This window comes from Pelodiscus sinensis, chromosome 9 (assembly GCF_052426305.1).
Source record: "Pelodiscus sinensis isolate ZL-2025 chromosome 9, ASM5242630v1, whole genome shotgun sequence".
NCBI classification, from domain to species: Eukaryota; Metazoa; Chordata; order Testudines; family Trionychidae; genus Pelodiscus; species Pelodiscus sinensis.
This window is the reverse complement of record NC_143060.1, coordinates 65,375,788-65,403,347: the sequence shown is the minus strand read 5'-3', so window position 1 is coordinate 65,403,347 and position 27,560 is coordinate 65,375,788. Positions and strand designations below refer to the sequence as shown.

Genomic DNA, 27,560 nt, shown 5'->3' with positions numbered 1-27,560 from the left:
AGCTGGAGGCTTCCTGAGACAGAGCAGGGCTGGGGAGACCTGGCCTGAGGGTCCCAGGGCTGCAGGGAGGCAGCAGGTCCACCCCCCTCCCCGGGCTATGGTGAGCGGCCATGGCAGACTGCAGCTTTGCCTGAGGTAAGGGGCTACAGGCAGACTGGCTGCGGGTCCCTGAGGCTAGGTGGCCATGGGGGGGGCTCCCTGAAGGAGAGGGCCCCAGAGTGCGCCATGGGGGGGGGCTCTCTGAAGGAGAGGGCCCCAGAGTGCGCCATGGGGGGCTCCCCGAAGGAGAGGGCCCCAGAGTGCGCCATGGGTGGGGGCTCTCTGAAGGAGAGGGCCCCAGAGTGCGCCATGGGGGGGGGCTCTCTGAAGGAGAGGGCCCCAGAGTGCGCCATGGGGGGGCTCCCCGAAGGAGAGGGCCCCAGAGTGCGCCATGGGGGGGAGCTCCCCGAAGGAGAGGGCCCCAGAGTGCGCCATGGGGGGGGCTCCCCGAAGGAGAGGGCCCCAGAGTGCGCCATGGGGGGGGCTCCCCGAAGGAGAGGGCCCCAGAGTGCGCAATGGGGGGGGGGGGGGGCTCCCCAAAGGAGAGGGCCCCAGAGTGCGCCATGGGGGGGGCTCCCCGAAGGAGAGGGCCCCAGAGTGCGCCATGGGGGGGGCTCCCCGAAGGAGAGGGCCCCAGAGTGTGCCATGGGGGGGGCTCCCCGAAGGAGAGGGCTCCAGAGTGCGCCATGGGGGGGAGCTCCCCGAAGGAGAGGGCTCCAGAGTGCGCCATGGGGGGGGCTCCCCGAAGGAGAGGACCCCAGAGTGCGCCATGGGGGGGCTCCCCGAAGGAGAGGGCCCCAAAGTGCGCCATGGGGGGGGCTCCCCGAAGGAGAGGGCCCCAGAGTGCGCCATGGGGGGGGCTCCCCGAAGGAGAGGGCCCCAGAGTGCGCCATGGGGGGGGCTCCCCGAAGGAGAGGGCCCCAGAGTGCGCCATGGGGGGGGCTCCCCGAAGGAGAGGGCCCCAGAGTGCGCCATGGGGGGGGGCTCCCCGAAGGAGAGGGCCCCAGAGTGCGCCATGGGGGGGCTCCCCGAAGGAGAGGGCCCCAGAGTGCAGGGGCCCTGCGGCAGGGCTGTACCCCATGGGAAGGGCCCTGATACAACCGGTGTGAGGAACCCAAGGCCTAGGGCCCGGGTGTGGCCTCCCAACTTCCCCTGAGGCTCTGGGCTGCCCCCCAGCACTGGGGAGCCTGCAGGGCCGGAGCGCACACACTGCTAGGCTGGGCCCCCCTAGGCGCTGGTGTGTGAGGGGAATGTGGGGAGGGGCCGCGGCAGGGAGGGGTTTTTTCCCCACTTCTCACTAGTGTGTGGCCCGTGACTGACTTTTCTATGGGTCAGCAGCCCCCGACACAGACAAGATGCCCCCCCCCCCCCACAATACAAGATGGAGGACAGGGACAGCAGGGGAGACACCGGCCAGAAGGGGGTGAATTAAACTAATTCCCAGGGTGCCCAGCAGGAGGCGCCACGGCGGGGAATCAGGCGTGTTACAGCATCCGTCAGCCCCCTGCCTTCAGGGGACCCCCCCGTGGTGTGTAAGTAACTTGCTGAATCAGGGACTGAGCCCCTCCAAAATGTGTTTAAATGCTGATTATTTAAAGGGTTTTTTAAAGCAGATTATTTTTAACATCCCGGTCTTCCCCCACAGGATCGTAACCCAAACCCTTGCCTGAGAGCAGCCAGCCCAGGCAGAGACATGGAGCATGCTGGCTCTGGTCCTGTGGATCCATTCTTCAGGTAAGCCAACTGAGTCCTGTAGGCATGGGGCTGTCAGCTGCCACTCGAGTTCTCGACACCCCCGTGAGCGCCGCTTAGTTCGCCTCGCTGCGGCGAGAGCGGCCGCGCTCGGGCGAATCTCAGTCCCAGCTGAGGATGCCGGCAAGCTGGAACCAGGGGCGCCCCCAGTCGCAACGGTTTGGGGGTGAGCCGACAGGACTCGGGTGAGGGGCCACACTCAAACTGCACCGCAGTTCAGTGCTGCAGGGAAAACAAGGCGCGGTCTCGTGCACGCCGGTAGCCGTATGCGTGTAAGTCGGCCCCTGGGAGGCTGTAGCCCAGCAGGATTCTGGGAGAGGTTCCTCCCCGTCTGGGCCACTTCGCCCCACGACGTGCCTGCGTGTTTTCTCTGGGGGAATCAGCTGCGCTGGGTTTTGGGTTTGGGTTAGTGTACAGCCAGGGATGGCAGGCCCAGGGCGGGGCGGCGCACACACACCGTTCCAGATTGACACAAGGGGTCCAGCACATGCAAGCTGCCTGTTCGGGAACCGTCGAGGCGGGAAATGGCCACCCAGGCGTGGGGTGGCGGGAGGAGTGGGGGGGATGCAGGCCCACCGCCTCCACTGTGTCCCCTTGGCACGTACCGCCTCCAGTGCGGGTCCTCTGTGCTTCGCAGGGCACGGTGAGCAGTTCCTGCAGACTGTAATCCGGCTAGTCCCCAGGTCCAGCTTGGCAGCACAGAGAGAAGCTTCTGGTTCCTCTGGGGGGAGTGCTGACTGGCTTTTTATAGTCCTAGCCCCGCCTCCTGACTTCCTGTCAGGTGATGTGCTGGGGCCAGGGGAGGCTCCTCCCCCTCTGGCTCAGTGGGCAGCCATTGTGCCCTACTACAGAGGCACACGGGAGAAGTTAAGCAAGTGCATTTATCGGCTCACGGCCAGGCTAAGCGTCCTGTGAAACACCAGGCTATATCGTAGGCACGGAAGATCAAACCGGCGGCCTCAGAATCTAGAGCCATGAGCCGTGACTGCGGGAGTCGTCTCAATTCTCACCTCGGTTTCCAATTTGTGGCCAGAGGCTAACGCAGTCAACACTAGCGAGGAGAGGCAGCTGACACGTTCTAGTCACACTGACTGATACGGGATTGTATGAGGAACACTCTCCAAAAACGCCACTTCCTCAAAATAGAAACTTTTCACCCACAGATTTTTGGTTTTGATTTAAGATTTTGTTGGGAAGGTGGCTCAGGTCCAGGATGGAATTTCTAGTGAATGCTCCTCAGAGTAGGCTTGAATGCAGGGGCGAGGGCACTCGCTGGGGATGTGGTAGAACGAAGCTTGAATCTCGCTCGGTCTGATTCTGTCTCCGTTGGTTAGACGGTAAACACTTTAGAGTGAGGATGGTTTGTACAGCGCCTAGCACACGGGTGCTTAAGTTCAGCTGAAGCCATTAGGTGTTGATATAATAATAACGAGATCCTAAGTAATCATTGAACTTTGGAATTGGTTACAGTACTTACATCTGAAGATATAAAAAGACAGGTTGAGGGTCTGCTATTTTCCACTAAAGTTTTGAGGAGGCTGTGAGGGGCCATCTAATGGCAGGTTTAACACAGAAAAGATATTTTGTTCTGAAAATTACAAACTCCCTGAAGACTATTCCATTGAGAAGGCAGTAAGCACTTTGGTATGTGCAACTAACATTTTATTAAGGTTATTTTTAAAAGACAAGAAAAAATGTGTATTGGTCAGACAATGAAAACGAGGAGTCGTAAAAGGCAAACGATACAAAGAAGCATACAGATATATCAATGGGTTTACATTTGTGTGGCTTTTTGGGTTTTTTGGGCAGGAGGGGGTTGAGAATGGACTAAACAGTAGAGGCAGTCCCTGGGTTACGTGGATCCGACTTACGTCAGATCCCTACTTACGAACGGGGCTTTTCTCGCTGCGGAGGACGCGAGTGGCGGGACCGCCCAGACGCGCTGCGGTCCCGCCGCCCACATCCTCCGTGGCGAGAAAAGCTGCTCCGCGTCTCCCTTGTCTGCTGGGGGGAGGCCCCCAGCAGACCAGGGAGATGCGGAGCTAAGCCGCGGAGGACGCAGGCAGCGGGACCACAGCGCTTCTCGGCGGTCCCACCGCTCGCATCTCCCTGGTCTGTTGGGGGGGGGGGCGGGCACAGCTAGTGTGCGCCCCTCCCCCCAGTAGACCAGGCTTTTCTCGCCGCAGAGGATGCGGGCGGCGGGACCACCGAGATGCGCCGCAGTCCTGCTGCCCCCGTCCTCTGCGGCGAGAAAACCTGGTCTGCTGGGGGGGGGGGGGGTGCACTAGCTGCGGCCCCCCCCCTCCCAGCAGACCAGGCTTTTCTTGCGGACGCCTGGGGTAGAGCAGCTGGGGGGCTGCCAGGTTGGTCCCACAGCACCGAGGTGCGGCGCTACTGGATCAACCCAGCAGCACCCCAGCTGCTCTGCCCCAGGCGTCCCCAAGAGCAGGTGGGGTGCTGCCGTGTTGGTCCAGCCGCGCCAAGGGTCGGCACTACCAGACCAGCCCGGCAGCACTCCAGCTGCTCTGCCCCAGGCGTGTCTGATTCAGCCGCTGCTGGTCAGTTTCAACAGTGGCTGAATCTGGATGCCTGGGACAGAGCAGCTGGGGCGCTGCCGGGTTGGTCCCCGCAGCGCTGCACCTCGGCGCTGCGGGGACCAACCCGGCAGCACCCCAGCTGCTCTACCCCAGGTGTCCCCAAGTCAGCTGCTGCTGAAACTGATCAGCTGCTGATTCCAGGAAGCCCGGGGCAAAGCAGCTCTGCCTCGGGCTTCCTGTAGTCAGCCGCTGGTCAGTTTCAGCAGCGGCTGAATCGGGGACACCTCGGGTACAATATGTACCAGTTCCGACTTACATACAAATTCAACTTAAGAACAAACCTACAGTCCCTATCTTGTACGTAACTCGGGGACTGCCTGTAATCTGGTAAAAAAAACAACCCCCAAAATTCATGAGGAATCTTTAAAAAATGACTTGAAATTTCTTTGTTTTATTTTTCATTAACAAATGAAAAACAAAAGCCAATCTCATTTTTGACATTCAAAAAAACCCCATTTTGTCATGAAAAAGTTATATCTGAAAATCATTTTTGGTGAAAAATTTCTGGTAAAAATAAATTCACTTTTTGAAAACTAGCCGTCATTTCTGCAAATGGAAATCTCTTCCTGAAAACCAAAATGTTTGCTGAAAAGTGTTTCAGGTTCTGGATTTTCACGAGGGGAAAAATGAAAAATTGAATCCAAGCTAAAATTTTTCACACACAAAATTGTCTTAATAGAAAATGTGACCAGGTCTAATTAAATGTTTGTTCATTTTGTCTTGCTGCCCTCTTGCCATGATTGAGTTGATCAATCGCATGATACAAATCCTATTTAATTGCAAAAATATTTGAAACACTCCTGTAACAAAAGCAAAACATTTTGATGGAAAAAGTTCCATGAACATTTTTTTTTTCAAAAAAGAGAGAGACGTATTCTGAAAAACTAAAAATCAAAAGTGGGGATTTTTTTCCCCACCATTTTCTATCTGAGTCCACTGCTTATCTTTAAGCAGTCTTACAATTTGATCTAAAGTGCATTGACCTCCATGGGAAAGACTTATGTGGGAATCAGTGGGTTTGGAGTATAAAATGAGTTAAAATGCTTGAAATTAATGGGGCTACCGCTCATGTACAGCTGGTAGCCGTGTTATTCCTCTGCTTCTGGGGGACTGGAAATTCATCTTGAAATTAAAAGCAGCCAGTGAGTCATTCCTGTAATTTGCACCTTTTGGAAAGATTTACCAGGATGTATGACTTGAGCTTTGATCCTTAATTTGCATTTTTAATGAGCAGGGTTCTCAGTAAGCCTCTGAACCTTTCCTCCTCTACCTTTTCGTGTAATTGATCAAGGGGGAGGGCTGTTTGCATTAAAACGTCAGCTTTGGGGTAAAAATTATTATCTTGGCTGCAGCTCTGAGAAAAAAGATATTAGTTTGACACCGAAAAAAGAAAGCCAGTTTCAAGGAATAAAACTTCTTTTGGATTTAAAGGGCACTAGCAGCCATTTTCAGGCATAAGAAGGCCACTAAGAATGAATGCAAATTTGGGATTTTTCACTGTACCTGGATTCATTAGTGGACTGAAGGGGTCATGCTAATCATCTCTGCTGATTGGCTCTTCATGGAGTCCCTGAGTTCCCAAGTTTTGGTGTGAACAAGCCCTAAAATTCACAGCAAGTGGCCTTCAAAACTAACCTGGTTCACCCAGTCTCAGCAGAGCCGGGAAGTTTTCACTGGTCAGTACCTTGCCGGTTTCTTTTATGACTTTCCCCATTGTGGGATCGGAGTCCTTCTATAATCCTAAATCGCTAACGCTGCCCTTCATGCCAGCTCTAGGAAGCAGATGGCGTAAGTCGTTGACTGGTGGAATTTCATTTTATACATTTGTGTGCGTGCGCACGCAGGTCTATGTGCAAAAGCCAAGCCAAAGGAATGGTGTACACTGAGTTCTGTCGTCTTTGTTGTGTCTCACTGGAGTCGTTTTATAGCCTAGGCCCAGTTTCTATGAAAATTCTGTCTTGATTCCTTGAGCGTGTCTCTCTGTTGATCCATAATTTCATCATTCCAGGGGAACGCAATAGTTGTCGTAAGAGGCCAAGATTTATTGTAAGGGTGCTCTATGAAAAGGACGTGTGGATAATGTGTTAGTAGTAGATGGCGCCCAACCTTATTCATATGTTTTGTAGGCCCAATAGATGTTGTTGGGCACTGTTGATGGTTTCCAACATAGAATCACAGAAATCTAGGGCTGGAAGGGGCCTGGAGAGGTCGTCAAGTCCCGCCCCCGTGCTGAGGCCGGATCAAGTCAACATAACCCATCCCTGACAGGTGTTTGTCCAACCTGTCCATGAAACCCTCCAACGATGGGCTTTCAAGGGAGGCTGTGGAACCCGCATTGCACAATTCACGTTCCTTTTCAGTTAGAAAGTTTCCCCTAGTCACTAATCGAGCTCGCCGGCTGCAGGTGAAACCCATCGTTTCTTGTCCTACCTTCAGGGAATAGAGAGCAACTGAACGTGTGGCTCTCCACAGCAGCTCTTACCCATGGTCATGGAGGATGGGGCACTCTCAGGGTGGTAAAGCCCCTGTCACGGAAGGCTCTGTACCTCTGGGCAGGGTCTTTGGGTCACAGGCTGGCTGGGAGTTTCCAAAGGTTCGCCTACATGGTGATTTAGTGCGCAGCAAGCCGTGTGTGTGTGTGTGTGTGTGTGTGTCTCTCGAGCACACCCATTGGCTGCACACTCAGTCACCTTGCAGACCCTGCTGAGTACATCAAAGTGCACTTGGGAACTTGGAGTGAGAGGTAGCAGGCTCCTTGCCACGCACAAAGTCACCATGTGCACGAGGCGCCTGAAGTGGACCACTCCATACGTCCCTGGGGCCCAGCAGAATTTCTGAAGCACGATAAAAGCATATTGTAGGCCCCTGCCTAGCATCCATGTCAGCAAGGTCAAAATGCTTCAACTTTTTTTTTTTTTTAAAGGAATTGACTTTAGCAAGGCTTTTGATACCATCTCCCACAATATTCTTGCCAGCAAGTTAAGGGAGTATGGATTGGATAAATGGACTGTAAGATGGATAGAAAGCTGGCTAGACTGGCAGGCCCAACAGGTAGTGATCAATGGCTCGATGTCAGGATGGCGGTCGGTTTCTAGCGGAGTGCCCCAAGGATCTGTTCTAGGACCGGTTTTGTTCAACATCTTTATGAATGACCTGGCTGAGGGGATAGATTGCACCCTCAGCAAGTTCACAGATGACACTAAGCTAGGGGGAGAGGCAGACACGCTGGAGGGCAGGGTCAGGGTCCAGAAAATCTGGACAGATTAGAGGATCGGGCCAAAAGAAATCTGATGAGGTTCAGCAAGGACAAGTGCAGAGTCCTGCCCTTGGGACAGAAGAATCCCAAGCATTGTTACAGGCTGGGGACCCACTGGCTAAGTAGCAGTTCTGCAGAAAACGACATGGGGGTTACAGTGGATGAGAAGCTGGATATGAGTCAACAGTGTGCCCTTGTAGCCAAGAAGGCTAATGGCATATTAGGTTGCATTAGGAGGAGCATTGCCAGCAGATCTAGAGAAGTGATTATTCCCCTTCATTCGGCTCTGGGGAGGCCACATCTGGAGTATTGTGTCCCGTTCTGGGCCCCCCACAATAGAAAGGATGTGGACGCACTGGAGAGTGTCCAGTTGAGGGCGACCAAAATGATTAGGGGCTGGAGCACATGACCTATGAGGAGAGACTGAGGGATTTGGACTTATTTAGTTTGCAGAAGTGAAGAGCGAGGGGGGATTTGATAGCAGCCTGCAACTTCCTGAAGGGGGGTTCCAAAGAGGCTGGAGAGAGGCTGTTCTCAGTAGTGAGGGATGCAGAACAAGGAGCAATGGGCTCATGTTACAGTGGGGGAGGTCTAGGTTGGAAATTAGGAAAAACTATTTCTCTAGGACGGTGGTGAAGCACTGGAATGGGTTCCCTAGGGAGGGAGTGGAATCTCCATCCCTAGAGGTGTTTAAGTCTCGGCTTGACAAAGCCCTGGCTGGGTTGATTTAGTTGCGATTGGTCCTGCCTTGGGTAGGGGGCTGGACTTGATGACTCCTGAGGTCTCTTCCAGCTCTAAGATTTTATGAATTTTCTATTCCATTAACAAAAATAGATATTTTCACTTTTAGTGTAAAACCAAACTTTCTGCGCTTCAGAATTTCTCACGCGCTGGCTATTCCAATTTTCAACCAGCTCTTGTTCCTGTATCAGGTTAAACCTACAGATAGCTGCTGTGCCATCACTAGTTCTAATGTATATTATTATTTGGATGACGGTAGTGTGTAAGTCTCACAACCGAGAGAGGACCTGGCCGTGCTAGTCACTGCACACGGACGTGGTCAGAGACACTTCCTGCCCCAGAGAATCCGTCTACAAAGACGAGACCTACAAAGGAAGGATTATTATCCCCACTGTCCAAAGGGATGCACAGGCGGACTGTGACCCAGGGAGTCTATCGCATAGCAAGGGCTTGGGTCTAAATTTGACACCCACACCTAGGCCTGGACAAGATTGCCTTCATTTTGCTGTGAAGACTGCCTAATGGGGATGTCATTTTAAAAATGAGTAGTCCTGTGGCACCTTAGAGACTTACAAATATCTAGAGAGGATCAGGAACTTTCGTGGGCAAAACCCACTTCCTCCGATGAGCTGGAGAGGAATAATAAAAACCCAGAATTTATAACAGGAAAAAAAAAGTCTGTCCGTTTGCAGGACCGGTGCTAATGCGACTAGTGAAGTAGGCTGGAAGTATCCCATACTTGGCTTTCAATGTAAAAATGAGGTGATGAATACAGGGCAGGCTGGCTTTATAATGCGACATCCAGTTTTAATGTCTTTGTTCAAGCCCAGGGAAACAGTGTCAGATTTGCAGGTGAACGTCAATTCTGCACTCGCTCCGTAATTGTTACTTTAAGCTTGGTAGAGTCTCCCTGCTCGTGGGAAGACTCAATAGTAGCGAAGAGAAATCCGGTTCATTTCAAGGTCCCAATTCCCTATCCTATTAACAGACAAGTCTGTCTCCCCTGCAAGGCTGTGTCTACACTGCAGGCTTTTTACGCAAGAACGACCCTTCTTGCGCACACTACAAGCCCATTCTTGCACAAGGAAGTGTACAGTAAATCGTCAGAAGAGAGGGCTTTTTGCACAAGAGTTATTCCTCGCCCCACGAGGATTAAGCCTTTTTGCACAAGAGCTCCTGCGCAAGAAGGCTAGTGTGGACAGGAACGGGTTTCTTGCGCAAGAAACCCGGATGGCTAAAATGGCCATCAGAGCTTTCTTGCACAAGAGAGCGTCCACACGCCACGGACGCTCTTACGCAAAAGCACATGGCAGCGTGGACACGCTCTTGAGCGAGAACTCTTGTGTAAAAAGTTCTTGTGCAAGAAGCCTGCAGTGTAGACAGAGCCCAAGTGTATTCCTGAAGTGTATTCCATCGCTCTCCGGTTCCCAATTTGCCCTTCTACCCCCTGGGCCCGTCTCTGAGTCTTTCCGCCAGTGTCCTGGGTCTTCAGAACAGGCCCTAGCAACAGATGCTAACGTTCCACCCCCAGACCTGCCCCTTTCACATAGGGTCTCCCTAGTCCGCTCCGTCCGGGAACACATTCCCAACTCTTGCATTTGGCTGTGTTTGAACCCAGCCCATCTGCTGCTTGAGGATGACGATGGTTTTCATAAGCTCGGAGTCAAGCAGCCAAAGTGTCAAAGAGCTTCTCCATTTCCAGATAAAGCTCTTTAAATCCGACCTCGTTAGGAACAATGAAAAGGTGCCGCTCGCACTCCCAATCGATCACTCTTCAGTTCAGGGTCTGATTTATTTTTTAAACCCCAACTAATCCTGCACACCTCAGATGCCATAAGGGAAGGACAAAGAGGAGCCTGACAGAGAGATGAAAGGTTCGTCCTTGGGCTTAAACATTTCCAGAACAGCAAAAACGGAGCTTTTTGCACAGGCTAAGATAATGGGCTTATGATCCTGCTCCTATTTCAGCCAATGGGAAACATCCCTCTGGTCCAGGAGTGGAAAGAGTGGTTGTTACAATGCCAGCCGGGGAATTATTAGAGGTGCGGTCTCTGCCACAGCCAGCCTATGTGACCATGGGCAAGTCACTTAAGCACGGTCTACATGGCAAATAGAGACTCACAGCAGCACAGCTCAGAGCCCAGGCACCGGGGAGGAGGGACAACTGCCCCAGGGCTTCTAAAGGACACCAGGCTCCTCGCCACTACTGTGGTAGTGGTAGAAGCTGGAGCACTGGCCCTTTAAATCGCTGCTGGAGTGCTGCGTGGCTCACGCCAGGCAGCTCTAAGGGCTCTAGACAGCACTGAGGCCTGGCTGCCTCTGGCCCTGCCCCTTCTGTCTGAGGCCCCGCCCCTTCTGGGGGTGTAGAGCCCCCTCCCCCACACATACCCCTGCCCCAGGGCCCAGCATGGCTGTCGGTTCCCCTGCCTGCCCGCTGACGTGGGCTCGTCCTACCGAGCTGCCAAGAGCAGTGCAGCTTTTCACGCTGGGGTGTAGCCGGGCTCTGAGGCCCCGACCCCCAGCGGGCATGGCGGCCCTGCCATTTTTAGCCCCGCAACGTCCGTTGAGCCGGGCTCTGAGAGTGGGGCTCTGACCCAGGCCTGTGCAGGCTCCTCAGGCCCCCAGACAGGCCCACGTGGGGGGTTGCTGGGAGGCACTGCGCCACGCCGGCCGTCGTCCTGGAGAGCGGCAGGCTCACGCCGCCTCAGAGGGACGGGAGGCTGTAAGAGGCCATCTCGCAGGAGCAGCTGAGGGCTCTCCCTCACAAGGGGGGAGGAGACGCACGGAAACGCCACCGGTGACTTGCAGGCTCCCAGCGGTGGTTCGACAGCCCCGTAGACGCCTCTCGCTTCCGTAGCCGTCGGAAGGCAGCCGCACCGGGCTGGCATGCAGCCAATAAGCCTCCACTCTAGCCAGGAGGCTCTTGGCTAGATGGGGGTCCTGTCTCTGTGTGTGGGGAGGCTGGGGTGTGCGTGGGACGCAGCAGTGGGTGGGAGGGTGTCATGAGGTAACAGGGCTGCTGTGTGCTGAGGCAGTAGTGTGAGGGGGCCTCGCACATGACTAAGGATAATGATGGATGTGTCTGCCTGGAGGACCAGATAGCTCTAGTTTTTTGGGAGGTGTCTTCTACAGGGGCCTGTTTTCCTCACCCCCAACCTGATTTTTAACGCTCGCTCGCTGCCGCTTGCGTAACAGCAGAGAGGGGCCTTGTGAAACCGGCAGGGCCTGCTGGCCTAGCTGTGGGAAAGAGCCGTATAAACGGAGTCGGTTGTCTCCCACCTCGTTTCGGTGCCCAGCCCGGTGCCGGCTGAAAGCTAAGCGGCGGAGGCGGTTTCTGCAGGCGTCTGAGGCAAACCAACACGGCGCACCAGGCCGACACAGTAAGCTCTTTCGCCGCCAAGCAGAATTACTCCGAAGAGTGATGGAGTCCCACTCGCCTTTATGGGGGTCGTAAGTTATACGCGCGGGGTGAACCGGAGGAAACATAACACTCACCTTTTATGGGTGAGACTTCCTGCGATATATGAAACGCGCCAGCAAACAGGCGTGGGGTTTATTGCAAACGATAACTTTAATGCCTCCAAACCATTCGGTTATTTCGGAGGGATTATTAGGAGCTGGGGTACGATTCACGATGCTTCCCAATGTCTGCACGGATGACATTTTTCCTTGTGTGGGCCTGGTATTGGCCCCGTATTTGGTGGGAGGACAATTCAGGGGGCTGGAGGAATGTGTCCTGGAAAAAAAGAAAAATCCTTCTGGCTCTAGGTGACATGTAATTAAGAGGCGATAGCTCATGCTGTGTGAATCTTTACGCGCCGCAATCAACGTCTCACGAACAGCGAAGGGAATATGGGAAAGGCAGAAGCATCTGTTACCCCACTAGAAATTGCTACACGAAATGTGCCCTTGTTCGCAGCTTTTCTTTTATTTAAAAAGTATTTAGCAAGCGAAGCTCATACCCTGAGCAAGGACACGGTCGGGATGTTTTGCTCTTTTCAAAATAATGTTTTCTTCTTTGTTCATAATGAGACGTGTCGGGTACCAGTCAGGACGGGGGCAACAATACACCAGGGCTCCTGCCTTTCGCTCCAGGCTTGGAGTTTACTCCTCTGTTCCTTAGTTTACCTTTCCCTAACGCGGCTACAAGAAGAGGTGCCTAATGTGTTTGCTTGCGTCAGTTGAATGTAATGATTATTTAGAGCTATTATTACAACCCTCCTTAAACTGAAATGTGTTACCTGACATTTGTTTTTAGAATGATGAAATGGGTCTGGTGTGTTGCTACCAACGGTGAGGTTGCATTAACGGGTTTATTATTGTAGGGTTGCCCAGGAGCAAGGTTTCACTAGGGGGTGAAAGCTCATGAGTACAGAAGCAAACACCCCCCTACCCCACAAAAAAGCTACCAACTTTCATTCACACCAAATAAGCTTTTTGTTCCCTATTGTAGCCTGTTTCTATGAATACAGGTGACTCCCCTTGCCTGCAAGAACGTGCGTCGAACGTGTATAATAGTGCAAGTGTGCACAAGCAGTCACGTTGGCAGTGCCCAGTGACTAAGCTGTGTGCGTGCGTGCATGTGTGTGTGTGTGTGCGCGCGTGTGTGTGTACACACACTTGCACCCCCCCAAAAGAGAGACTAGTCAAACAGAAGCAGCAGTGAAGAGGGCAGGCATAAGCTGTATGATCACATGAACCAGTCAACTAGCATTAAATAATGAACAAACACGTTAAAACATTGTCAAAGAAGAGCTGTACCGTCGACGCTCACCCAGCTGTGGTCAAGAGAGCCTGAGGCTGGCTTTAGAGCCCAGTGTAAAAACAGTCCTGAAACACTGTTCCTGGGAAGTTTTTCATAGAGGCCTAACAGATTCAGCCCAACTTCCGTTGACTTGAAATGGCACCTAACTCACCTATGGCCCTTAGAAAGTGCCACCCACCCTGCACATGGTGGTAATACCTCTGTTGGTCAAGAGGGGAGCTATAAAATACATTTGCTGATGGGTTACATTGCCCATGAGTTACAGCAGGATGTCAGGGAGTGACCACTCTCACACACCCGACTTGCTTCCTTTCACATCCTCCCCAGGGCTCTGCCTGCCAGTGTAACCACCACCAGGCGGATTTGAAAACTGGACCGGAGTATAGGAGCCTCTACCCTCTGAGCTAAAAGCCAGCTGGCTCCCAGCCCATGCTGTAGAGATCTCTTGGTCTTAACTGTTGCGGTGGTCTAGGTACCACTTGCATTACTCAATAACCAGACTAAGGCTATGTCTACACTAGCAGCTTCTTGTGGAAGATCAGCCGTTCTTCTGCAAAAACTTGCCGGCTGTCTACACTGCACGAGCGTTCTTCCCGAAGTAAATTTACAGTACAGCGTTGTAAAACAGGGCTTCTTCCGGAAGAGTTATTCCTCTCCCCACAAGGAATATGCCCTCTTGCACAAGAGTTCTTCCAGAAGACGGCAAGAAGCCCCTATGGTTAAAATGGCCATCAGAGCTTTCTTGCGGAAGAAAGCAGCTACATGCCATGGAGAAAGCATGTGGCAGTGTAGACGCTCTCTTGTGGAAGAGTTTTTGCACAAGAACTCTTCCGCAAAAGAGTTCTTGTGCAAGAAGCTGCCAGTAGAGACGTAGCCTAGGTGTGTGGGTTACACCAACACTACTCTCCTGGGATCAAATCCAGCATTTCAAATGCCTGAGCAGCTTCAGCTGGCTGCTGTTTGTTTTAACGCAGCAGAGAACTAGTGCCTTCTTTCCCCCTCACCGGCAAGATGTCCCTACGCCACCGACTGCAGGAACAAACATCACAGTGACCCGGAAAGGACTCGTGGTTAAGGCACTGGACTGGGACCCAGGAGGTCTGAGAAAGAAGGTAGCGCTTCCAAGCCCCCAACTGAGAGCAGGTGCATGGTGCATGTAACAACATTTATTCCACACATGGATGGAAAAAATTAGAAGGACCATTGCTTGATAATCTGGCCCCTAGAATTTCAGCCATCCAAGAATTTTGCACTGCAAGAGCGGTAACTTTCTTCTTGTCTCTGTGTGATGATCCAGGACTGACAAGCTAACCCCCTACCCCAAGTGTTATGCGAGGCCATAGTTTCTTGAGGGTCCTTACCGCATGGCTGTTATTAAGAACGAGGCAAGGGACTCTTGAGATGAAAAGGTCAAAGAAGGAAATGTGAATGGATCCCATACCGTGGCTTGTTCTACGCTGACAAGCAAACACCGGTATTTCCCTGCAGTTGTTCTATGCACATCAAAATGTTCTGCCTTTCCACCCCCTCAACAATAAGGTAATGACTGTTCCTAGCACGTTCACTGACAAATCTCAAACGGCTATGCACAATTTTGATGGAGCCCAGACTTTTAAATATTCAGCTAAACTACTTGTTACAAGAGTTCTGTTTAAAAAACAAGATCTGTAGAGGGATGCGTGTGTGTCTAGCTAATATTGATGTACATACATAAAGAGTGCCATCTACTGGCATATAAGAATAGGGTCTGTGATATTGTTCAGATGTTCAATAAAGTTGTTGTTCCAAGAGGGCCTCTTGGCTGGACAGGTCTTCACACTGAGACCAGGTCTACATGAGGCGATACGTTCAAATTAAGATACGTAACTCCAGTGACTCAGACCTTAATTTGAACTTTTGGCACTGTCCCCACAGTGGGAGGTCAACAGAAGGAATGCTCCCATCAACTTCCTTTCCTCCTTGTGAGGAGCAGGAGTACCGGCATCAACGGGGACGTCCTCGGAGTTTGATTTAGCAGGTCCTTACTAGACCCGCTAAATCAAACACCGGAAGATCCAACTCCAGAGCGTCAGTCTGTGGGTAGACTAGAGATCTGGCCAATACCTCTGTTGCCAAAACTGAGTTTAAGAGCTCATCGGTCACACGGAAATGTCCAGTGTTTCCTGTTTCACTCTGTCTAGAAAGGCTGCCCACCCTTAAAACATCATTTTGTGCCATCCCGGCTCTTTTGCTTCTAGTTTTAATGTGAACCAGACTTACCTAGACCTGAGAGCCAGCCAGGTTTTGGTTGGAGAGGTGGACACCGTTTGGAATCCCATTTTATTTTCCTGGCACAAGTCCAACGGTCCTGCAGGGATATATTTCATTGTAGACTTACTTATTGTTGACGAAGAGGAAGAAAACAGATGATGGACGTCTGCAAACATTCCGGAGGTTCAGAAGCACCTAAAGACTTTTCAGAGATGTCGATAACCAAAGGCAACATTTGTGTCCCCCCCTCTCCCCCCGCCGCCGCTGCGCGGTGGGGCCCCGCACCCGGCGCACAGCTGAGCCCAACCCTGGAGTTTGTACTGCATCTTCACCCACCCCCTCCAGTTTGGGGCTGGAGCCCCACACGCACTAACCCACTGGTGGAGATGGAAGAGGGTTAGGCTGGGGGTGGAGAGGAGGCAGCTCCAGCCAGCGGAGGCGGGTGGAGGAGGAGCAGGTGAGCTGAGGGATGACACGGGGAGCAGAGAGGGACTAAATTGGTGCCTCCCCCAGCACGGTGCATGCTGGCAACTCCCCCCCCCATTCCCTCCTGCACTCCCCTTTGCTATGCCACTGACCCAGCTGGAAGCGTGTATGCAAGAGCAGCCCGAGGCGGGCTGTGTCAGCTGGCGCCCCAGGAGGAATGCGCCCCCGCCTGCACGGCTGTCAATGGAGTGACGTCATCATCGGGCGCCCTGTGACATCATCATCAGGTGCCCCATTGAAGGCGGCACCCTAGGCGACGGCCGAGATGGCCTATAGTCATGGGCCGCCCCTGCATGTAGGTAATCTTTCAAAGGACAATCTGTCAAAAATCAGAGGGTTAGCCGTGTTAGTCTGAATCTGCAAGTACAACGAGACGAAGTGGATCTTTGCCCACGAAAGCTCATGCTCCAAGATATCTGTTAGTCTATAAGGTGCCACAGGACTGCTCGTTAATCTATCAGGAGAATCCTGAGTAACTAGCCAAATCTAGAGTTGTTTGGACTTTTCTTCATCAAAACCTTTTTAAAAAAATGGAATCTGATTGAGTGAGCAAAATGAACAGTTCACAGAAACGTTTCATTCTGGTCATAATTTTCCATGTTTTCATTTTTTTTTTAAAGGTACAAAACATTGGTGAGGAGAGATCTGTATTTACTCACTTCTTTCCCTTTTGCATCCTTGCAGAAAAAGGTGAGAGAGGAATAACGGTAGAGAAGAGTTGGGGGAAAAAATTACTTTTCATTAAAAACAACCCGTCGTCCCGTATCACCTTAGAGACTAACAAATACAGGATCATGAGCTTTCATGGGTAAAACCCACTTTATCAGCTCATGATCCTATATACATTTGTTAGTCCCTAATGTGCCACAGAAATACTCATTGTTTTCAAAGTGACTAACACAGCTACCTCTCAGACTTTTCATTGTCAGAGAATTGAAAAATCCAGAAAAGCAGTATCCAAAGATATTTATTTTGTGCAAAATGTGTCACTAACACCACAACTTCTTTGACTAAGTCTATTGGAAACTTCTGAGGTTAAGCAATGTACCTGGATCCAGAGGTTGGTATTCCACTTCCTTTGTGGATGGCAGCCAGAAAGTTATCCAACCTTTTCCAACTCCAAAAAAGAAAAAGCCCCGAGCGTTGCATGATCCTGGAAATGGACGACATTTGCAAGTAGGTAGGTGAAACTGACAAATGCCGATGCCTCCCGGAACCAGTTGAGAGCAGCAGGTAGAGATCAGACAGTATCACGTACCACAGAGGGCAGAAGCTCCTACCTGTCTGCCCAGAAGGCGACTCGTTGTTTCATCCGATGAGGCAGCCTGTCAGGTAAATCTTTGCTGCTTTAGCAACGAATCTGCATAACCGTGCAACTTCCTTTTCGGTGCAGAGAAATATTTTTGCACCTTAATCAGAGTCCCGTTGGTTTTGTGATTCTGAGGCTGCAGGAACAGAGACAGAAGCCATGTATCACTCTACAATTCTGGTCCAGAATCCCAGCCCTGTTACATTTCTAACCTTTGTAGCTGCGAAGAAAAGTGGCAACATGAACCAACTATAAAGTGATTCCGTGCCCTCCCTTGATTGGCAGTCAGCCTGAAACAACAATTACAAGCAAAGTGTTGACAATCTCCTTTCACCACTGTGAACCGTTAACTCTTGAACCTAATGATGACGGTAGCTGGGTCAGCTATTTCCCAATGATAAAGTTAAGCAGGCACTATGCTTCTCCTGTAATCCCAAACTGCATCCCATGACTGCCTGGGTGCCAAAAATCCCAGCAGGACTCTGCCAAGCCGTCCAACCCTCCAGCTTCACGCTGGGTGATTTCATTATACATGGCCCACACCCAAACCGGCTGCGCACTGAGAACTGACCAGTAAATGGAGTTGAATATGAAAGACGGCAGCAGGAACGTTGTAGTGACAGCACTGTTCATTTTCATGCTTCATTCTCTGGAAAACCTCCTTGAGCTCATTCACCTGTGGCTTCCTCGGTTTCCGGTTTCCGACTGTTCTCCACAGACCCCAAAGCCTCGCTGCAGCATTTAGGTCCTGTTGAATTAGTGGGGTATCAGAGCACCCCTTCCCTAAGCCTTCTTGGAGCCTGTTTGAAGTTGTGGAAGGAGACAAGCAGCAATCCAGGCCAAGACCGATAATGCTTGTTCATGGTCAACTGTTTCTAAATGGGTGTCTTGCGGGTGCGGGGCCCCTTCTCCTCTGAAGTTCCCGTTAAGCTGGTTGGGGAGAGCAAGGGTGTGTCTAGACTACATGCCTCCGTCGACAGAGGCATGTAGATTAGCCAGATCGGCAGAGGGAAATGAAGCCGTGATTAAAATAATCGCGGCTTCATTTAAATGTAAATGGCTGCCCCGCTCTGCCGATCAGCTGTTTGTTGGCAGATCGGGGCAGTCTGGACGCGCCGCGTCGACAAAGAAGCCTTTCTTGATCGGCACAGGTAAACCTGGTTTCACGAGGCTTACCTGTGCCGATCAAGAAAGGCTTCTTTGTCGGCACGGCGTGTCCAGACTGCCCCGATCTGCCGACAAACAGCTGATCGGCAGAGCGGGGCAGCCATTTAAATTTAAATGAAGCCGCAATTATTTTAATCACGGCTTCATTTCCCTCTGCCGATCTGGCTAATCTACATGCCTCCGTCGACGGAGGCATGTAGTTTCGACGTACCCCAAACGTACACAGCTCACTTCGGGAGGGAGTGAAGGACGGCTCTGGTCTGTGTTAGACACAAGGTCAGATTAGCTGACCCTGTTAGACCTTAGAACCTCTGCCAGGACCTCCCAGGAATCGGATTCCCACTTGTCCCAAAGGGCACGTCTACACTACAAGGCTACACTACAGTTGCTTTTGCGGAAAAACTTGCCAGCTGTCTACACTGGCCGCTTGAATTTGCGCAAGAACACTGACGATCTCATGTAAGATTGTCAGTGTTCTTGCAAAAATACTATGATGCTCCCGTTCGGGAAAAAGCCCTCTTGCGCAAAGGTATTTGTAGTGTAGACAGCTAAAAACTGTTTTGCGCAAAAAAGCCCCAATGGCAAAAATGGCAATCGGGCTTTCTTGCGCAAAACCGCATCTAGATTGACACGGACGCTTTTCCACAAAAAGTGCTTTTGCGCAAAAGCATCCGTGCCAATCTAGATGCTCTTTTCTGCAAATGCTTTTAACGGAAAAACTTTTCCGTTAAAAGCATTTGCCGAAAATCATGCCAGTCTAGATGTAGCCCAAGTGTATTATGTTGTGTGTAATACCATATCCAGCAAATAAGGCAAACCAAAACTTCACAACCACCCTACCTCACCAAGAAATGTATCAGCTTCTAGATAACTAGTGTGCTTCCAAATCTCTTGGCACTTACCCCCGACTAGTGGAAGAGAAAGCAAACTCCATCAGTTGGATTCCGGTATATTTGGATCAGCTCACAGGATTGGGACAATCTGTGCTAAGCAAATAGCAACAATATGAAAGGAAGCCAAAGAAAGAACATGGAACAACGGGAAGCCAGAAGAGAAGGAAAGAACAGGTGGAAAGCACTCGAAACCAGACTTGAGCGATAAAAGTCCCCTTCATGAAGAGTTGCACTTGAAGATTTAAATAAAAATGGAGAAAAAAAATCACCTTCAGCAACATTTTCCAGAGAAATGTTTAACCTTTGAAATCCAAAACCCCAATGCTAAAAACACTTTGGGCAGAAAACTGTCCAAACCTGAAACATCGTCACCCAGACATATACGCTCTCCGGTTTTAACACATGGAAAACGACTATTTTCAAGGGACAGCAGCCAATTTAAATGAAAAAAAATTTTTTTTTTTTTAAACATCCAATTTCTGTTGGGAAACAAACGTTTTGATGGAAAACGTTGGCCTAACCCTACTATCTATCTGGGGTTTTCTACGTGCTCCCTCACTGTAGCACAGCCGCCAGAGTACACCCATGCATTAGGACCCATCCTGCTGAGGAACAGCAGCACAGAACTTTTTACGTGATGTGCTCAGGGTCATGTAAGGAAGTCAGTGGCAAAACCAAACATTTACCCCCCTATCTTCTGAGCCCAAGTCCTTTAATTCCGCAAGCCGAATTTGCTCCTGTCGTCATGTTTCACTGGCTATAACTGTGTCTAGACTGGCCCTTTGGGGGTCCCCCCCCCAAATGTCCTTATCTGTAACACAACAATAAACATTCAATTAGCCGATCTGACCACTAGCCTGTTTGATCTAACTTGCTTGCTGGCATGCTGCGACACTGAGAATCATACTTACCTGAAGACGATGGTTGGGGAGGAGAATGAACGATGTTTCAGAGCATCCTTTTGGGATGAAGGGTCTAAGTAGGAGCGAATGTACATTCGGAATCCGCAGGGGGTTTGGTCTTGGACCCGCCAGTGCGAGGCAAGTGTGTCATGTTGTGGGCCTGCTTCCTTTTGGCGTTTATCAAGAGTCACATGTAACCAGGTGTCTCAATGACAAAGGGCACTGGTGAAGGCAAGTGCAGCCCCCACGGGGAAGCAGAAACTTTGCAAGATTCCCCTGAAAGTTTGAGACCCCTCCCCCGATGTGTTGGATGTCACCTTATGGACGAGACGCTAAACTCAGACCCATGCTAAGGGAGATGGGATGCACGCGCCAGATTCTATCAGACTCGAGGGCATCACTTGGCAGACACCAAGCATGACGCACCAGCTCGCTTTGGGTGGGCTTGATTTCCCACGCGATGTCTGGAATATGCTGGGATCCTGGCTGCGAAGCTAGGACAATTTTAGCCCAGGCCTAAAGAACGGTTTCCCCGAGACAAGCCAGGGAGCCAAAGAACGCCTCAAATTCATTTAAGAACATAAGAATGGCCATAGTGGGTCAGACCAAAGGTCCATCTAGCCCAGTGTCCTGTCTGCTGACAGTGGCCAGCACCAGGTGCCCCAGAAGGGATGGACCAAAGACAACGATCAATCGATTTGTCTCCTGCCATCTCTCTCCAGCCTCTGACAAACAGAGGCCAGGGACACCATTTCTATCCCCTGGCTAATAGCCTTTTATGGACCTAACCTCCATGAAATTATCCAGCTTCTCTTTAAACTCTGTTCTAGTCCTAGCCTTCACAGCCTCCTCTGGCAAGGAGTTCCACAGGTTGACTACACGCTGTGTGAAGAAGAACTTTCTTTTATTAGTTTTAAACCTGCTACCCATTAATTTAATTTGATGTTCCCTAGTTCTTCTATTATGGGAACTAACGAATAACTTTTCTTTATCTGCCCTCTCCACACCACTCATGATTTTATAGACCTCGATCCTATCCCCCCTCTCTTGACTTGCTGTTGGGACCAGCCTGGACATGTAGGGTGACTCATCATTCGAGGGTGGGAAACGCAGAAGGCATCTGCCGCGCCTGGCCACTGCGCTCCGAAGAGGGTTGAAACTGCCACGCATGAACACCCTGCGCAGCGTTTGCCTTCCCCAGCTGACTGGGAACTGCCGGCTGCCTTAACAAGTCGCCCTCTTTACAGGAACAGAAATCCAGAAGAGCTTTGCTTTCCTCCCCGCCCCCCCACCTCTCCCTCACACGATGCTCAGGGCCCACCTGAGACCTAACATTTGTCTGTTTGGAGAATAGATGAGCATTTATTAGAATGGAACAGCTGGGAGCGAGATGATATTTAGACTGGTATTAGGAGGAGTGGATGGGAGGGAGATAATTCTGGGGTGTTGTAGAAAGCCAAGCAGCGCTCAGTTGCTGTGGGGATTTCTCAGGTCTCCTGTGAGTGGCTGATACAGTTAATTTCCTGCCGGGGCTGCAGGCTGTGCCGCGCTGATATTGCGGTGTTATTTAGAATAGAAAGGTCAGGCCGGAGAGTGAATAATCATTGACAAGAAATCCATAGGGGATGAGTTCCAAGCAGCGACTCAAAGCAAGGCCGGCGTGTTTATCCCGGGCCCCTGAATCTGCGGGGTTGGGGCCGTTTCTTTAGATCTTCGTTTTCCCTTCTCTACTGAAGCCGATGATGGCTTGTCTGCGGGGCGGGCCAGTCCGCTCTCAGGTTGGCTCTTCCGATCAGGGTCCGGCTTCTCCGAGCATGCCAGCTTCCAAAGCCAGCGCCAGGCCCTTTAGAGACTGGTTGGTTCTAAGGCCGGGACAGCCGAGACAGACCACGTGCCAGTCTCCTTTAGAAATCCTGCAGGGAAGCAGCACCCCCCTTTGGCGTCTGTCCCGTTGTCCGGTTGTTCTTCCCATTCGCAAGTTTCTCCAGAGATTCAAGCTAAACCTGCAGTGCTGCGGTTGAAGCCCAGGGCCTCCTGTCCTGCCCTCGTTGGCAAGAGAGGACGATTTTTCTCCGCCGTTTTGATGGCAGCCTTTCAAGCCAGTGATGCTGGCTGCCACGTCCTCCCACTCAACTCGCCTCTTTCCCAAACTTAACATCCCCAACTCCCTTCCTTGGCTCACACGGCCTGCATCCCATCTCCTGGGTCGTCTGCGTCGCTCTCTCTGGACCCCTTTCCGCTTTCTCTACAGCTTGGCTATGCAGGATACGGCCAGCAGGGGACGCTGTACGCCAGCAGAGGCCTACCCAGTACTTCCCATGTCGTGCAGGCCAGGCCGAGAGTTGCCAGGTGTCCGGTCCAAAACCGGACAGTCCGGTAGTTGAGGGTTCTGTCCAGGAAACAAATAGAGAAAATACCAGACATATAAAATGTCCGATATTTTCTAATTAGGCAAGTTTATTATCATCAGGAGTATCAGTACGTAGCTGCGAACTGCCTGGCTGGTCGACAAGCTCACGCTGCCTGAGTGTCTACACCAGCCAGGCAGTGCGCAACTACGCGAAGGGGGCGCGGGGCTGGGGCAGGAGGGAATCCCCGGGGCCGGACTCACTTGTGTTTCGGCAGGACCGTGTGCGGGACCGGCAGCGCCCTGGGATCGGTGTGTGCCCGGGACAGCCCCGCTCCCATTGACCCCCCTCCTGGCCAGCTCTGCTTCCCGCTAGCCGCTCTCCCTGATTTCCCCTGGCCAGACCCGTGTCCCCCGACCAGCTCTGCTTCCTGCCGGCCGGATCTTCCTCCCCTCCTCCCAATCTCCCCCGGCCAGCTCCGCTCCCCCTGACCAGCTCTGCTTCCCGCCGGCCGGATCTTCCTCCCCTCCCTCCCAATCTCCCCCGGCCAGCTCCGCTCCCCCTGACCAGCTCTGCTTCCCGCCGGCCGGATCTTCCTCCCCTCCTCCCAATCTCCCCCAGCCAGCTCCGCTCCCCCCGACCCCCTCCCGGCCAACCCTGCTTCCCACCAGCTGATCCCCTCTCCCGATCTCCCCTGGCTAACCCCGCTGCCCCCAACCTCCCGCCACCAGCTGGTCCCCCCCTCCACCTCCTCCCAGCCAGCCCCGCTCTCTTCCCAGCTGGTCCCCACCCCCTATCGGAGATCAAGTGTATCCAGTATTTTTTTTGAAGCCACCTGGTAACCTAGCCAGGCCTCTGCTCATGCACCCCACAATTGCACTTGCTTTTTTTTGCACCAGCCCCGCATTGCTGAGTCCTGTCGCGACTGAGATCCACCACTACTCATCAGAGCATAAGAACGGCCACAGTGGGTCAGATCAAAGGTCCATCCAGTGTCCTGTCTGCCCACAGTGGCCAACGGACCCTCTCCTGTCGCCCGTTCCCAGCCTGACACACACCGGCTAGGAACACCATCCCTACCCACCCTGGCTCAGAGCCATTGATGGACCGAACTTCCACGAATCCCAAAGTCTTCTGAGCCATGCTGCCACCAGACCAGTCTGTGTTGGGGCAGTCGGTTTGTCTGCTCTACGCGTAGCACCTTCCCGTAGGCTACACATCCTGATTTTCCCCTCCCGTCACCTGCGTCAGCGCTGCGGGTTTGGGATGGTAACAGGCTACACCCCCATGGCACTAGTCCCAGAAACGGTGCAGGCCAATGGGGAATCCGGGTGCGTCTTCCAGGCATTAAGAAAACCAGACATCAGTATGAATCTCGGCTTTCCCGCCACCCAGACGCGGGGTAGGGCATTTTGAAAGGGGATGAAACGCTGCCTTAACTATCCGCAAACATCTGTGGGGTCTGACGGGTGGAAAACAGAAGGAGGAAGGTTTTGCTCATGAGCTATTAGGAACCCCACGTTCATGTGGCCTTGGCAATAGGCCGTGTTAGGACAGTGCCACCAGAGGGCAGCGTCACGTGGTCGCACAAGTGCTCAGTGCCTAGGGACCGTTCAGTCTCCTAACGCCGCAGTCTTGTTAGTGCGGCAGCAGTTAGATTTGCGGTGGGGAGCTGTTGCAAACAGCCAGAGAGTTCACGCTTCGTTGCTAGAGGGGATTGTGAGAGTCGAGTGGCTTTCTGGGAACCGGGCAGTGGGGTGGGAGCGGAAGAGGGAAGAGTCTATAAGGGTGTGTCTAGACTATATGCATCCGTCGACGGAGGCATGTAGATTAGACAGATCGGCAGAGGGAAATGAAGCCACGATTTAAATAATCGCAGCTTCATTTAAATTTAAATGGCTGCCCCGCTCTGCCGATGAGCTGTTTGTCGGCAGAACGGGTCAGTCTAGACGTTCCCCTGTCGACGGAAAACCTTTTTGTCGACCGCCCCGTTATGCCTCGTGGGATGAGGTTTACCGGGGGGTCGACAAAAGGGTTTTCTGTCGACAGGGGAACGTCTAGACTGATCCGCTCTGCCGACAAACAGCTGATCGGCAGAGCGCGGCAGCCATTTAAATTTAAATGAAGCCACAATTATTTAAATCGCGGCTTCATTTCCCTCTGCCGATCGGTCTAATCTACATGCCTCTGTCGACGGAGGCATGTAGTCTAGACACACCCTAAGAACCCTGGAAGAGTCAAGGTGCTGTTTGACCATCTCTGTTCCAGGACTGTAGTACAGCGTTGAAAGAAAAAATTATCCTTGGCATCTCAAATTTCAACATCAATAATAAGCTGATCTATACAGCTGCGAGGGGATGGCTAGATTTTGGGATTCTGTTTTGGTTCCGTCTGCTGCAGCACTGTGTTTGTGTTGGCCCAGGGGCTGTGTTTCCTGTAAGCTGGGTGCTCCTGCAGCCACTCCGGAGAGATTCAAATACTGCCCCGCTCATAAGCAGAGTGGCCAGAGCTAGGTTTTTGTTTCTGCTGGTGGTGCACGTTCGGACATCCCTCGGTGCACCTAAGAAAAGTATTCCACACATGAATGAAAAAAATCTGCACATGGTTGGAAAAGGTTACAGGGAACACCCTTCAGGGGCATCCCGGACTCAACTACACTTCCCTCTGAAATCCTTCCATTGACTTCTGCCGTGGTTGGGTTAGGCCCTTGGAACTGAACGTGCGTGGTGATGTTCAGCAGTTGTCCAGATTTTCGCAATGTTAAATTTCAGTTTGACCTGAAGGCCCAGTGAAAGCATTGCATCTTTGTGAATTGTAGGCTGGGGGCTGTTGCAAACAGCCAGAGAGTTCACTGTCTCTAACTAGAGGTGATTGTGGGCTTCCTTTGTAGAAGACTCGGTGAAAGCACAGGACTCTGAAAACCAGCCTTTGAATTTAAGGTTCCAACTCCACATTCCAACCAACGGCAGCAGTTTTGGTCTGGGCTGAGATTCACACCAGGAAGGGGCCTGTAATCTGATTTTGAAGGAAAAACAAACAAACAAAAAACTTACAACCACATGTGGTATCTGAGGCTGTGTCTACACTGGACCACTTATTCCGGAAAAATCAGCTGCTTTTCCGGAATAAGCTGCGAGCTGTCAACACTGGCCCCTTGAATTTCCGGAAAAGCAACGACGATCTACTGTAAGAAATCAGCTGCTTTTCCAGAAAAACTATGCTGCTCCCGCTCGGGCAAAAGTCCTTTTTCTGGAAAACTGTTCCGGAAAAGGGCCAGTGTAGACAGTACAGTAGTGTTTTCCGCAAAAAAGCCCCGATCGCAAAAATGACGATCGGGGCTTTTTTCCGGAAAAGCGTGTCTACATTGGCCACGGATGCTTTTCCGGAAAAAGGGCTTTTCCGGAAAAGCATCCTGCCAATGTAGACGCGCTTTTTCCAGAAATACTTATAACGGAAAACTGTTCCGTTTTAAGCATTTCCGGAAAAGGGTGCCAGTGTAGACGTAGCCTACCAGTTCAGCCAGTCTGGTGAGATTCGGTCCTACAGCATCCAACTCAACACTCAGCCATGGCCTGGCTGTTGACCCGCATCTGTCACTTCAAACTTTTGAGAACCTTGTAGCTTTTTTCCAAGACAAAAGTTTTAGGGAGATTACAAATTCAAAGACAGAATTCCAGTTTTCTTTTTAAAAGCATGGTAAAGTAGTGCAAATAACCTTAACCCTGCCCACAGCACTGAGACAATCACATTGACCACATGAATCACCTAGCGTTGGTTTTCACAAGAGGCTTCAGACATACTTGTTTGTGACGTCAGGCTGATATTCTGTGCCCTTAGAATATGCTCCTCTTTTCACGTACATACCACAGCTTCGGAAGGGCAACAACAATCAAACGACTGCCCATTTTTAGCAGTGCGGGTAATTAACCAATGGAGCAAATGACTGAAGAGTGTGATAAATTCCTCGTTGTTTGGAAGCTTTCAAGCCAGCTTGGCTATTTTTTGAAAAGAGGCACATTAATGCAAACAGACGTTATTGGCTTGACGCTGGAATCATTGAGCGAAATTGTATGGCCCAGTTTTGCAAATGGTCAGATGAGGTGATTACGACTGTCCCTTCTGACCTGGGAATCTATTAACTATGATGTTTCTATAGGTGGCTACGTTAGCTCATTGTCTAGAGACATTCATTTATTTGGCACCACACAGAACTTCCGTCAGCAGTGAGAAATGGTTTCCCTTCCTGCTATTTACACAGACATCATTAAAGTGTATCCTTAACAAGGCATGTTGACAAGGAAGGCAGATATCTGTACAATTAAGGGAACAGATCAATGGAGCAGCCCATATTGTACTTTTTGTGGTCACTGAGCAGAGCCACCTGTGATTAGAACAGATAAATTGTTTCAGCATTTCTGGCTGCTGGGATGCTGATGTAGCAGGGGCAGAGTTAAGGTTATTTGGGTGGCCTTCAGTATATATTTACATACTTCTGAGTATTTATGGGCTTCTTTGAATTTTATTATATTGTTTTGCAAAGTGGAGCCTTTCCTTTGAACTTCCATATTTTCTTAACATCTGTGCCTTTTTTAAGGAGTCTTTAAAGGCTGTTTGGGGTGGAAGTGACTGATTATTTTGACTGTCTAATGAATTTTATAGCCTGAGAATTTTTCTTTGTTTATAAATCCATCCAAACATCTGGAAACATCCGTGTCCTTTTCCTACAGAGATCCAAAGGTCGTCAGGCTCTCTTCCCTCTCCCAGATCCCTGCTGTGAAGGGTTTAACCGCAAATGTCACAAAACACGGATAGGAAAGCAGGCGGGGGCGGCAGACCTGCAATCAGAGCACAGGTGGAGAAGGAGCACAGCAGGAAGACCAAAGAGGTAAGTCGGTTAAACATGGCCTCAATTGGATGGCTCCAGTAACTGGAATAAGGTTTTTCTTAAATACCTAAATGACCGCAAAGTGCTCATACAACACTGCAGATCAGAATGCCTAGAGTGTCACACCCACTTTGTTTAGGGACCAAGCAGCAGGATCCAAGACCCCTATT

The 27,560-nt window shown here is 51.3% G+C and overlaps 1 long non-coding RNA gene across 1 annotated transcript; it reads left to right on the top strand.

Annotated features, from left to right (window-relative positions):
* Positions 1–27,351, top strand: LOC142830624 (uncharacterized). The gene is made up of 3 exons (XR_012906057.2): positions 1–135; positions 1,685–1,773; positions 27,233–27,351. It is a non-coding gene; the product is annotated as an uncharacterized LOC142830624 (long non-coding RNA).
* The last annotated feature ends 209 nt before the right edge of the window (positions 27,352–27,560 follow it).